Genomic DNA, 12,918 nt, shown 5'->3' on the forward strand with positions numbered 1-12,918 from the left:
CTCTTACAAGCATCCTGTTCACCGTTTCAGGTTTATCAAATAAGAACTCCATTTCCCTCCGCCAGATTTCCTCATACATCTCCTCCTTTTCTGCACGGAGGGCTGCCCTGTCAATCGGAATCTCAGGGATGAAGCTCTTTGAGGCCTTGGCATGAAAGTCGTCCTTTACCAATTCTGATTCGAACCTTGAGGCATCATATGTAGGCTGTTGGGACGTGCCTGCCGATCTCTTTTGCTTCTTACGAGCCATATGACTTGCAAAGAATACAAGAGAACCATCAAAGATATCCTACATGTGCCAGCCGGATGGTTACTCAGACTTCACCACCCGATGGCACCAAATAATAACCCCCATTTATTCCATTCATACACTATGCCAAACCCCCAACTAGTGAGGTGTTCTAGGTTACAACCTCCACAATGGCCCCACAACTTTCTAACAAATTCTGACATACAACACCCCACACATACTCCCTCAAGTGATACACGTTAAATATAACACCACCATTCACCAAATACAACACCACCACAACCTAGGATAGGGACAAAATACCTCAAAATAGCACCACAAGCCCCAAATTTTCGGCCAAAGAGGGCCCTCCACCAAACTACACCGCAAAAATTATTTCTAGGCCTCCAAATTATCGAAACAACCCCCACAATCGAAGTATAAAAAAGACCCAACCATGTTAGCACCAAACAAATCCACAAGAAGCAAATACAACAATAAAAACAGAGAAGAAGCAAAAAATTGAAGATAATCTACACTATTCCTACCTAGGGTTTAACTAAAATAGTTTAGACTAAATTACACTAATTAGAAGAAGAAATAGAATAAAAAAGAAGATAACACTTACTTGATGAAGGTAGGAAGGGGTGGGTAGTGGTGAGAGGAGGTGTGGAGAAGAAAACAATGGCGGCTTTTGGGAGTGAGGGAGGGATTTGAGAGAGAAAGAGAAGGGAGGGATTCTGAATAGGGAGGGGGAATAATTGTTTTGGGGTGGGTGCAGGGTTAGGTGAATTAGAAGGGGGGAGGGGTGAATTAAAAATAAAATAAAATTTTGCATACCTGGGCCCGATGGGGTCTGCCGCGGTTGAACCGCGGTAGACGAAGTTCCGAGAGAGGTCCCCACCGTGGTTCTACCGCGGTCGCAGTGGAAATACGGTGAATGAAGTTCAGAGGGGGTCTCTGACCGCGGTCTGGGCAGTTGTCTGATTTTCTTTTTTGATTTTTTTTAATATAATGTGTTACACTTACAACAATTTCGTGGGTTGCCTCCCATGAAGCGCCTTATTTAACGTCGAGGCACGACACAGGATGAGCGCATTTATGGCTTGCTCGACCTCTGTGGTTCAGTCAGGTGCAGCTCAGACACTTCCTTTTTCTCGATCATGCCCACATATGGCTTCAATATTTGATCATTGACTCTAAACGTACGAGAGTCATTCTCTGTGGCAATCTTAACAGCTCCTGAAGGGAAAACTTCCACTACTCGAAATGGTCCAGACCATCATGACTTAAGTTTACCTGGGAACAGACGTAGTCTTGAGTTGTATAGCAATACCATGTCCCCGAGTTTAAAATTTCTCTCAACAATGTTCTGGTCATGCAGCCTCTTCATTCTCTTCTTATACAATTTTGTGCTCTCAAAAGCAAGATATCTGAACTCCTTGAGCTCATGCAATTCAGTGACTCTTGACGTGCCCGCAGCTTCCATGTCTAAGTTCAGCTGTTTCAATGCCGACCACGCTTTATGTTCAAGTTCCACTGGTAGGTGGCAGGCCTTCCCAAACACCAACTTGTATGGTGACATACCAATTGGAGTTTTGAAGGCAGTTCTGTAAGCCCAGAGTGCATCATATAGCTTCCTCGCCCAATCAGTTCTTATGGCGTTCACAGTTTTGGTTAACACACTCTTGATTTCTCTGTTGGACACTTCAACCTGTTCACTAGTTTGCGGGTGGTAAGGAGTAGCCACCTTGTGGCGCACATCATACTTAACAAGCAACTTTTCAAAGGCCCTGTTGCAGAAATGAGTGCCTCCATCACTGATAATTGCTCGTGGTGTCCCAAAGCGGGTGAATATGTTCTTCTTTAGAAATCCCACCACCACTTTTGCATCATTGGTGGGTAACGCTGCAACTTCCACCCATTTGGACACATAGTCTACAACAACAATAATGTACTTATTGCCATAGGAGCTGACGAAGGGACCCATGAAGTCAATCCCCCAGACGTCAAACACTTCCACCTCTTGAATTGGGTTCATGGGCATCTCGTGGCGTCGGGAAATGTTCCCGGTCCGCTGACATTCATTGCAGCCCTTCACCCATAGGTGCGCATCTTTAAACACTATCAGCCAGAAGAATCCATCCTCTAGCACCTTTGCCACAATCCTAACCCCTTCAAAGTGTCCACCATACGCTGATGCGTGACAAGCCTGCAAAACAGAAAATTGCTCTATCTCGGGGACGCATCTCCAGATCATATTATCAAGGCATATTCTAAACAGATAAGGTTCATCCCAGTAATACTAGCGGATTTCACGAAAAAATATTTTTCTTTGGACCGATGAAAGGTCGTGAGGAACTATACCACTGGCCAGGTAATTAGTAAAGTCTGCATACCATAGCGCTTCCTAATAAGTGGTGGCAAGCAGCTGCTCGTCTGGAAAAGTTTCCAGTATTTCCTCAACCTCAACTACATTTTCAGCTCCCTCAAGTCGTGATAGATGATCATCGACTTGACTCTCAGTGCCCTTACGGTCACGAATCTCAAGATCGAACTCTTGCAATAGCAACATCCAATGAATCAGGCGTGGCTTAGATTCTTTCTTTTCTATTAAGTACCTGAGAGTTGCATGGTCAGTATATACAATTACCTTGGACCCTATCAGGTAGGATCGGAACTTGTCAAATGCGAACACTACAGCCAACATCTCCTTTTTAGTCATAGTGTAGTTCAACTGGGCTCCACTCAGCGTTCTACTAGCATAGTAGATTGGGTGCATCAGTTTGTCTTTCCGCTGGCCCAGCACTGCTCCCACTGCATAGTCACTAGCATCACACATTAGTTCGAACGGTTGCTCCCAGTTGGGGGTAACAATGATGGGTGCTATGACCAGTCTCTTTTTCAACTCCTCAAATGCTACCCTACAATCATCAGAAAACAAAAATGGGTGATCTTTTTCTAACAACTTACAGAGACGGTTGGCGATTTTGGAGAAGTCTTTTATGAACCTCCGGTAAAAACCGGCATGTCCAATGAAGCTTCTGATGGCTTTGACTGAAGTTGGTGGAGGAAGCTTTGCTATTACATCAACTTTCGCGCGATCCACCTCTATTCCCTTGTTTGACACCCGGTGCCCCAAGACTATGCCTTCTTGTACCATGAAATGGCAATTCTCCCAGTTCAGAACCAAGTTAGTCTCGATGCACCATTTCAACACACACGTCAGATTTATCAGGCACTCATCAAATGAATTCCCCACTACTGAGAAGTCATCCATGAACACCTCTATTATGTCCTCAACCATGTCAGTGAATATGGCCATCATGCACCGTTAGAATGTGGCAGGTGTGTTGTATAGGCCAAAGGGCATCCGTCTAAAGGCATAAATGCCATACGGGCATGTGAAGGAGGTCTTCTCTCTGTCCTCCGGTGCAATGGAGATTTGATTGTACCCTGAGTACCCATCTAGAAAACAGAAGTGTGACCTCCCTGCCAATCTGTCCAACATCTGGTCAATGAAGGGAAGTGGGAAGTGGTCTTTCCGGGTGGCTAAATTCAACTTTCGATAGTCCATACAAATTCTCCAGCCTATGATGGTTCTTATTGAGATCAATTCATTATTGTCATTTGTCACAACCATCATGCCACCCTTTTTAGGAACATATTGCACTAGGCTCACCCAGCTGCTGTCAGAGATTGGGAAAATAATTCCCGCATCCAACCACTTTATCACCTCCTTCTTCACCACTTCCTTCATGTTGGGGTTCATCCTCCTCTGATGTTCCCTGGAAGGTTTGTGCCCCTCTTCCAGCAGAATCTTGTGCATGCAGTAGGCGGGGCTGATCCCCCTGATGTCTTCCATGGTCCACCCCATGGCAGTTTTGCACTCCTTTAGTACTTGTAAAAGTTTTTGAACCTGCATATCTAACAAACTAGATGAGATAATAACAGGTAATGTGGAGTCAGGTCCCAGAAATTCATACCTGAGGTGGGATGGCATTGAATTTAACTCCAGCTTTGGTGGTTCTTCAATGGATGGCTTTGCTGGAGGAGTTTCTCTCTTTACTAAGTGCAAGGGCTCAAACTCTAGATTTCTCTCCCAGAACCCTCTGCCTTCCAATGCCAACACCCATTCCGCCAAATCCTCACCGTTCACTTCATCTAACTTCATCAAACATGCAGCAAGGGGGTCCTCAATTGTCAACACCTCATCATCAGACTCTACAATTATATCCACGGCATCAATAAGAGAGCAATTGGCGAACTCGCTTGGTCGCCTCATAGACTTCTGCACATTGAATGTTATTTCCTCATCATTGAGTCTCATTTTGAGCTCCCCAGTCTCACAGTCAATCAGAGCTCTCCCCGTGACCAAGAATGGTCTTCCTAAGATTATAGGAATCTCTTCATCCACTTTGCAATCCAAGATCACAAAATCTGTAGGGAACACAAATTTCCCCACCTGAATAAGCACATCATCAAGGATACCGAATGGACGCTTCACAGTCCTGTCGGCCAACTGCAACAACATGGAGGTGGGTCTAGATCTCCTAATTCCCAACCTCTTATAGATAGCAAGGGGCATAAGATTAATGCTGGCCCCTAAATCACAGAGCGCCTTAGCAAAGGCGAAATTCCCAATAGTACATGGAATTGTAAAGCTACCTTGATCAGACAACTTTTCAGCAATAGGTCTCGTCACTACTGCACTACAGGTCTGAGTAAGTGTAACCATAGCCAAGTCTTGAAAATCAAATTTCCGGGACATCAAGTCCTTCATCATTTTTTCGTACCCAGGCATCTCCTTTAAAGCTTCAATCAGTGGAATATTTACCTGGATTTGTTTGAGCATTTCAAAGATTTTTTATACTGCTCCTCCTTTTGATGCTTGGCCAGCCTCTGTGGAAAGGGTGCAGGAGGTCTCTTCTTCCCAATCACTTGGGACTTCTCTTTATCAGCTACTATTTCAACTACTGGCTCTTCAACTGGCTCAGCTACTTTCTCGGTCTCCTGCTGAATGTTCTTTTCTTCCTGAGCAGGCTGGACTGTCACCTCTGTCAGTATCGTAGACTCATCCATCTCAATGGGCACTGGAATGAATGTCTTAGCCTGTATATTTTCTCGAGCTCTCTCTTGTTCTACATCTAGATCCCTGCCATTACGGAGACTCACCGCCATCAGCTGCATTGGGCCCTGATCTTTTGGATTAATCTGGGTGTCTGCAGGTAATGTCCCCTGAGGACGATTGTTCAGAGACATTAAAATTTGGCCCAATTGCACTTCAATATTTTTGATTGCTGCGTTATGTGCATATACTCTTTCATTTATTTTTGCATTGGACCCAATAACCTGCTGCATCATTGCTTCAAGTCTCGTGAACCTATCTTCTTGCCTTCCACCATGCTGTTGCTGAGGTGGGGGATACCCTTGCTACTGATTGTTGTACCCCTGTGGCCTTGGATAAGGTGCCATATTGTTGGGAGGTCTCATACCTCTCATGCTTCCAGCGTTGTACTGTGGCTGAGGTGGTCTGTATGGCTGTTGAGTTTGCTGACCCCAGTTCTAATTGCCCTATCTCTGGCCTCCATAGTTTGACACATAGTTCATGTCTTCAGGGTGCTGATGATGACGATCATGTTCTGCATTCCAAGGATTACCAACTGGCTGACTACTGCAAGATGTGCACAAGCCCTCCATTGGTAGTATCTACAATGTGCACTTGTTGTTTCTGCCCTGATTCCTCCTCCTTTTTGGTGAGTATACTCATCTGTGTCAAGAGGGTAGCCACATTTTCAGCCATGGAATTTGATGGTTCAAAATGCACTGAGTGCACCACTGGAGTGATAGGTGCATTCCTCATCGTCCACCCCGAATTTTGAGCCATTTTGTCAAGCAGACTCTGACCTTCGCTCCAAGTTTTGCTCAAAAATGCCCCACCAGCTGAGGCATCTACAATGTTCTTCATGCTATCTGACAGTCCCATGTAAAACCGTTGTCCCAACATCTGATCTGGAATACCATGGTGTGGACATATAACCAACATTACTTTAAACCGGCTCCATGTGTCATGCAGTGTCTCCATTGGTTTCTGTTTAAAGCTCACGATCTCATCAATTTGTTGAGCCGTTTTGTTGGGCGGGTGGAACTTGATGTGAAATTGCTTGACTAACGCATCCCAAGTTTCTATAGAGTTTATGGGGAGTGAGTTTAGCCAGACCTGAGCAGCTCCTGTCACCAAGAATGGAAATAATAACAGCCTGATTGCTTCCGGAGTTACATTGGGTTGCCTTTGAGTTTTGCAAATCGACAGGAAGTTCTTCAAGTGCTGCTGAGGATCTTCGGCTGGTGTCCCAGAAAATAGTCCCTTGTTTTGCAGCAAGTGCAGCATGTTGTTCGTGATCTGGAACAATTCAGCTTGTATCGCGGGCACAACAATGGCAGTGGCCAGATTGTCAGCTGTGGGTTGTGCCCAGTCATATAGTGCAACCTCAGGCACAGGAGGTGCCATATCTCTGACGTTTCCGTTGACGTTGTCTACGTCACCCATGTCAATTTCGAGTTTGTGTGTTTGATGAGGTTGTTGAAGTCTTTTGTTGGCACAGTTCAATATCTGGAATGTTTTCTTGGGGTCTGAGAGTCCTTTAAGTAATTCTCCAGTCCTCGTAGAGTTTCTAGGCATACACCTGTGCAACCACGTCAACAACCGTCAAAAATTTCAATCAAAACTTGGTGTAGAGAAAATTGACTACACTAAGAATTTTTGTATTTCTATCAATGGTAATTGATAATTCTGTTAACTCCCCGGCAACGGCACCAAAATTTGATCACGCCCAACTATGCCTTATAAAAAGGACCATGCGGACGTTGCAAATATAACCTGAGTATTCTGCCCAGAGTCGAATCCACAGAGAGTTAACCTATCAATCACTATCTTTAGACCCACTAAACTCTTGAGAACCAATTTCCCCAAACGTTTGAATCACAGTTGATGGTGTCTTCAATAACTAAAATTGCAAGTAAATAAACAGCTGTAAACTAAGGATGCTAAGGTTGTAAACAATAATGAGAAAACGCTAAGGTAATGACTTCCCCTATTGATGGAATCCCTTCTGTTTATGCTTCATACAAATTGACCAACACCTCTCTATCAATCATAAACGCTCATCTTACCGTAAATCTCTCCCGAGTAATCACAGTAATATACTCAATGCACTCTCCCGAGATACACTAGCTAGCTCTAATTAACACGGTTCACTTTAGATTGCACTCAAGGCTTCGTTATCCCTAATCCCGCCTTTAAACCCGCAGTTATAGATCCCTCTTATACTTTGGGAGTGGTGTTGTTCAACAATAACCTAAATATGCACTCTCTCCCGAGTTATGCACACTAAATAGGCACAGCTAATTGAGGATCCTGTCAATTAACTACAACATGCACAAAGTTGAACAAATAAAGATTGAGACTAGCAATTTGTATTCACATAAACAAGAAGTTCATCCCCCAATAGGTTCCATCAAAACCTTAGACAAAGGATTTAGCTACTCATAACTATGGGTAAACAAACTAAAACAATATTCATCATAAAAATTTCAAGAAAAATCAAAGAAAAGAAGAAAGATGTTTTGGGTGATCTCTCACAATTGTTTTTCCTTGCCAAAATACTTTCCAAATCAATACATGCCTCTCTTGGGCGAAGTCTAGTGTTTAAAATAGGGTTTTGGGCTAAAAATCCCGTGTTTTGCACTTTAGTCCCTGAAGTTCTCCGCCTCCGCCGCGGTTCTGCCGCATTCGCGGTCAAACCACGACCAAACATGCTCTCTGACTCTCACTTTGTCTGCAGCCCTCTTCTACCGCGGTCGCGGTGGAACCGCATCAGTCCTCTTTCGGTTCTGACTTGAGCTGTTTCGCGTGGTTTACTTGACGGAATTTTACGATCGGCCTCTTTTTCTCCATATTTGATCCCAAAAGTACTCCATAGCCTTCTATGGTCATATATAACCTACAAAGCATGAAAAACACTAATAAGAGCATTTTGTTATCACTTTTATCATCCAAACTATACAAGAATGTGGTTATTTAGGGCCTAATTATAGTTAAATTCACCTATTATCACTCGTCCTCATGAAAGGTGATCATATGGCCTTCCAGCACTTGTCCTACAATATTAGCCACTTCCCGGCTAGTGATGTTACTTGGTACATACGCTTCATTTAGCACATTTAACAAAGCATTCTTGTGCGTCTCAGAATTTTGTAGCAAAGAGAGAATGTATATTTGTATTGGCGTCTTGTTTAACTAGTTGATGGCCGAATATTCCTTAGCCTATATTTTCCTCCAAAGGTTGTCTAGACCTATCACAATGAGGGGCATCCGGTTGGAGGCCTTCTTGCTTGATTCAGCCAGATGTTCAGGGGTATAGACTCTACCAGTTCTTGTTATACCCTGTGCTGCGATAGTTTCTTCAATCCTGACCTTGCCCTTCCTTCTCGCCTCAGTTGTATAGTCCCAGGGTACAAGATTTGTATAGAATGGTGGCATGGTAGACATCGCCATTAGGACTGGGGCAGCTATCTTTACTTCAAATGGAACATGTGCCTTGTGTGGCAAGACTGCGACCTCAAATGGTGCGGGTGCATTTGCCAGAGACTCGAATTCAACCTCAGTTGGTACCGGTGTCTTTGCGGATGGCGCTGCTTCAAACTCAAAAGGTACATACATATTTACCTCAGCGTCCTCAAACGGTTGGATTTGGACTATGATTAGATTGAGAGTAATTGTCAGTTTCTTCGGATCATCACCTTCTGCGATCAACCCGATTGATCCCTTGGGATCCCAGTAATCTTCTACTTCAATCATGTGGATACCTATACCCTTATGGTCTGGCAAAGGGTTATTGCAGACGTTTGGAGTGGGTTCTTTTTCCACAATGATCTTGTTATCAATTAAGGACTGTATCTTGTCTTTCAAGGAGCGACATTCATCGATAGTGTGCCCTTTCATGCCGGAGTGGTATGCACAGGACTTGTTCGGGTTAACCCACCGAGAAGGATTCTCAGGGGTTGCAGCAGGGATATGGGTGACATAACCAATAGTTTTGAGTCTCTCATATAGCTGGTCGATGGGTTCAGCGATGGCTGTATATTGTTTTGGAGGTCTGCGATCAAAATTAGGTCGGGGTCCAGGGAAATTTTGGCGTGCAGGGGGTGATTGATAATGGGATGGTTGAGCATTAAAAGTTTGGTAGACATGAGCAGGTTGGGAGTATCTGGGTGAAGTAGGTTGATATGTAGGAGGTGGAGATGACTGATAAGTTGGCAGAGCTTGGTATGAGGGTGCTTCGTAATTTGGGGTTAGCTGGTATATGAGTGGAGGTGTTGAGTAAGCTTGGTATTTAAGGGTAGACTTGGTCCTTTGTGCAACCATCACGGCACCTACGTCCCTTTTCTTGGACACATCACCGGACTGTAAAGCCTTTTTTGTAGCTTGCAACACTTCGAAATTTTTAACCATATTACTTTTAATAACTTTTTCAATTCTTTCACCTAGTTTGATAATGTCGAAGAACTCGTGGTTCTCAATCATCATCAGCCATTTATAGTACTGCAGGTCCTGAGCCCGGACAAAAAACTTGTTCATTTGCTCCTCTTCCAAGGCGGGTCTGACCTTAGCAGCTTCGGACCTCCAACGCGTAGCATACTCGCGAAACGTCTCCGTGGGCTTCTTCTTCAAATTCTGGATATAGAACACGTCTAGTGCATTCTCTGTATTAAACCTAAATCTGTCCATAAAGTTAGACGTCATGCCCACCCAGCTTGACCACTTCTTGGGATCTCGGATGATGTACCAAGATAATGCACCTCCTTTCCAAATCCTCATGAACAGCTTTATGCGGATCCTTTCATCCTTCCCGTCTTGTCGCAATATGTCCTTAGATAAACCCTTAGATCACCCGTACCATCAAACATTTTGAACTTAGGAGGTTTGTACCCCTCAGGCAGTTCGACATCAGGCTGTATGCAAAGGTCCTCATAGTTCAGCCCCTCAATTCCTTTGCTTCCCTCAACGCCCTGAATCTGGCTGGTCAGTTTCTTAAGTTGTTCAGCCAAGTTCTTGATAAGCAGATCCTTTTCATCAGAATCAGGTGTGCATGAGATAGGTTGGGTGGGGTGTGGCATGGTCTCCACGTAGGTAGGCATGTTATGGTGGCCTGGTGTATGGGTGTGAAAATGGCCGTTTGTGGAGTTCTGAGGTTCTGGGATAAGTAATGGAGTGTTGTTTGGGGTATGGCAGGTGTTGCATTGATTTTTTGGGGGAGCAGCGTGATGATGAGGCTCGGGATGATTCTGCTGTTTTGGGATATTTTGTGGAGGTGTAGTGTTTTGAGCATTGGGGAAGTTCATATCTGGGGTGCTGAGGGAAAATGACAGGTTTGCCAGATTCCGAACTTGATCGAGCTCTTCCTAGAATTTCAATAGTTTCTGTGCAAGTTGTGACACATTCTCGTTAGGAACCCGAATACCCTGGCCATCAGTGGCCTCTACCCGTTCAGCCGTGTTCTCATTCCTGATGTTGTTTAAATCTTCCATTTTGCCTTTGTTCTTTCCTTTAATGGGACTAAGAAGAGGAGTGGGTAGAGGGCCCCTGGATCTTATGAAATAAGATGATGATGCTAGAGTGCATGAACCAACCTTTGGGGAGGGGAATATTAAAAACAAAAAAAATAAAAACAAAAGGTAATCAAGTCAGTGAGGATTATAAAAAGTATTTCAATATTTATACACATAGTGCAGGAATGTAAAGCGTGTCCTAATTTGGGAACCTCTTTGTCCCGAGGTAGGCCTAGCGACAAATAGACTTGGAGAACTTTTAATGCTAATAAATGCTTCATTTCATAATATAAAAATAGACGGATCCCAAAACGATACTAAGATAATAACAAGTCACTACTGGCACTTGGCCTTATTACATTTGGAAAGCGAGTAAACCTAATCTATTTGGCCTCAGAAGGACCTCCCTCAGGTTGAATGCTCTCGTTGATCAAATCCTCCAGTTCGTGTAGGTTCACCAGTAAAAATGCCTTTGCCAGGTGTTCTCCTTTGTTTCCCTCAGCGTTCTGGTAGTCGGTGACTCTCTTTCTTACTTTTCCTTCCAATTCCAGTAGACTGTATTCCAAATATTCCAACTTTTCACTAGCTTTGGCAGCCCTCTCTTTCCACTTATTGATTTGGTCATTTGATGGGAGACTCCTCCACCAGTCTAGCAAGAGTGGGGGCGTGCTAACCATACGGAAATTGGGGACCTCGTGCCTCATTTTCTGCAAAACAAAAAGGGTTAGACCCTACCCCCATCGGACTCGACTATTTATACATTTATTATCAGCACATCGATATTTAGTTCTCCAAATTAATGCACAGAACGTGGTGATGTCCGTTTGGGTTTAGGGAAACCCAGTGGACTTTGGACAAGGCTATCTTAAAAGATCATTATGCGGACAACATAACTGACCCGACTAGGTTTGACCATGATGCATGCACAATTTAAATAAAGTAAGGTTTCTATGGGATTTTAGACTGGTACCCTTGAGCGGACAACTCAAGGGAGAAGGCACGGAACTGTCGTCTGCACCGCTGATCAACTAGTTTTACCGCAAATCACTCATCAAGCATGTTGACATGTATTTGCAAGTTAAGAAAGCGATAAATACAGCAGTTTTATAATTTAAAGCAGTTATAAAGGAAGGAAACAAGAAGGATATGCCAGTTTTGCTTTTGAAGAAATTAAATGCTTAATGGAATTAAACAAATAATTGCACATAGGAGGGGTACAAATTTACCAAAACGGTATGAAATGGTAAAAGCCTAGATATTCCCCAGTAGAGTCGCCATGCTGCCGCGCCCCCTTTTTCCTTCACGAAATTGGGTTTATGACATTTGGTTGGGACAAGTCTTTCCTTTTGGAAAGGGGGTTTGCATTTTTGAAGAGTCGCCACCTAACAATTTAAGGTGTGTTAGGACACCTATGGGGTTCACTTATAACTACGTTTGGTAACCAGGGACAGGGTAAGGACTTAAAATTATCCTAAGGGGAAGGTGTTAGGCACCCCTCAGGATCCACTAGTGTGGTTCCCGGCCAAACAGTTTTTTTGTGAATTTTTATAAGTAACAAATAAACAAGTATGACTCAAATAATAGGGGATTTAAGTTTAAATACACAAATGCTTGAAAAACAAAGAGTTTAAAAAGAATTACAATTTAAGCACATTTGTGGGGGTGTCCAAGTTTTGTTTATAATATGGATCACATCAATGCAATACCCGGTATGATACTCCTCAAAGAGGGGCTACACGTGTATTAACGCACCGGTCATCATGTCCATATCTACCCTTTCCCGCCCCGTGAAGGTAATTAAAGAAAAGGTTGGTCTCGACACCTATTGCATGCTGTTACCCATCCCTTCTTATCAGGCCCGGAAGAATTTAAGACTTTTATCCTATAAAGGGGGGTTCTAGGCAGACCCTCAAGTTTAAAGATAAAATACTAAGGCGACATACAATAAACAAGTAGGACTTCAATAAAGAGGAGCATGGAAGACAAATGAAAGGCTCAGATATACCTCCACACATAGTACACATAAACAACATGACTCATACGCAATTAAGGTCTAAATTCATATCCTAACAAGGTAT

This window comes from Nicotiana sylvestris, chromosome 2 (genome assembly GCF_000393655.2).
Source record: "Nicotiana sylvestris chromosome 2, ASM39365v2, whole genome shotgun sequence".
In the NCBI taxonomy this organism is placed as follows: domain Eukaryota; kingdom Viridiplantae; phylum Streptophyta; class Magnoliopsida; order Solanales; family Solanaceae; genus Nicotiana; species Nicotiana sylvestris.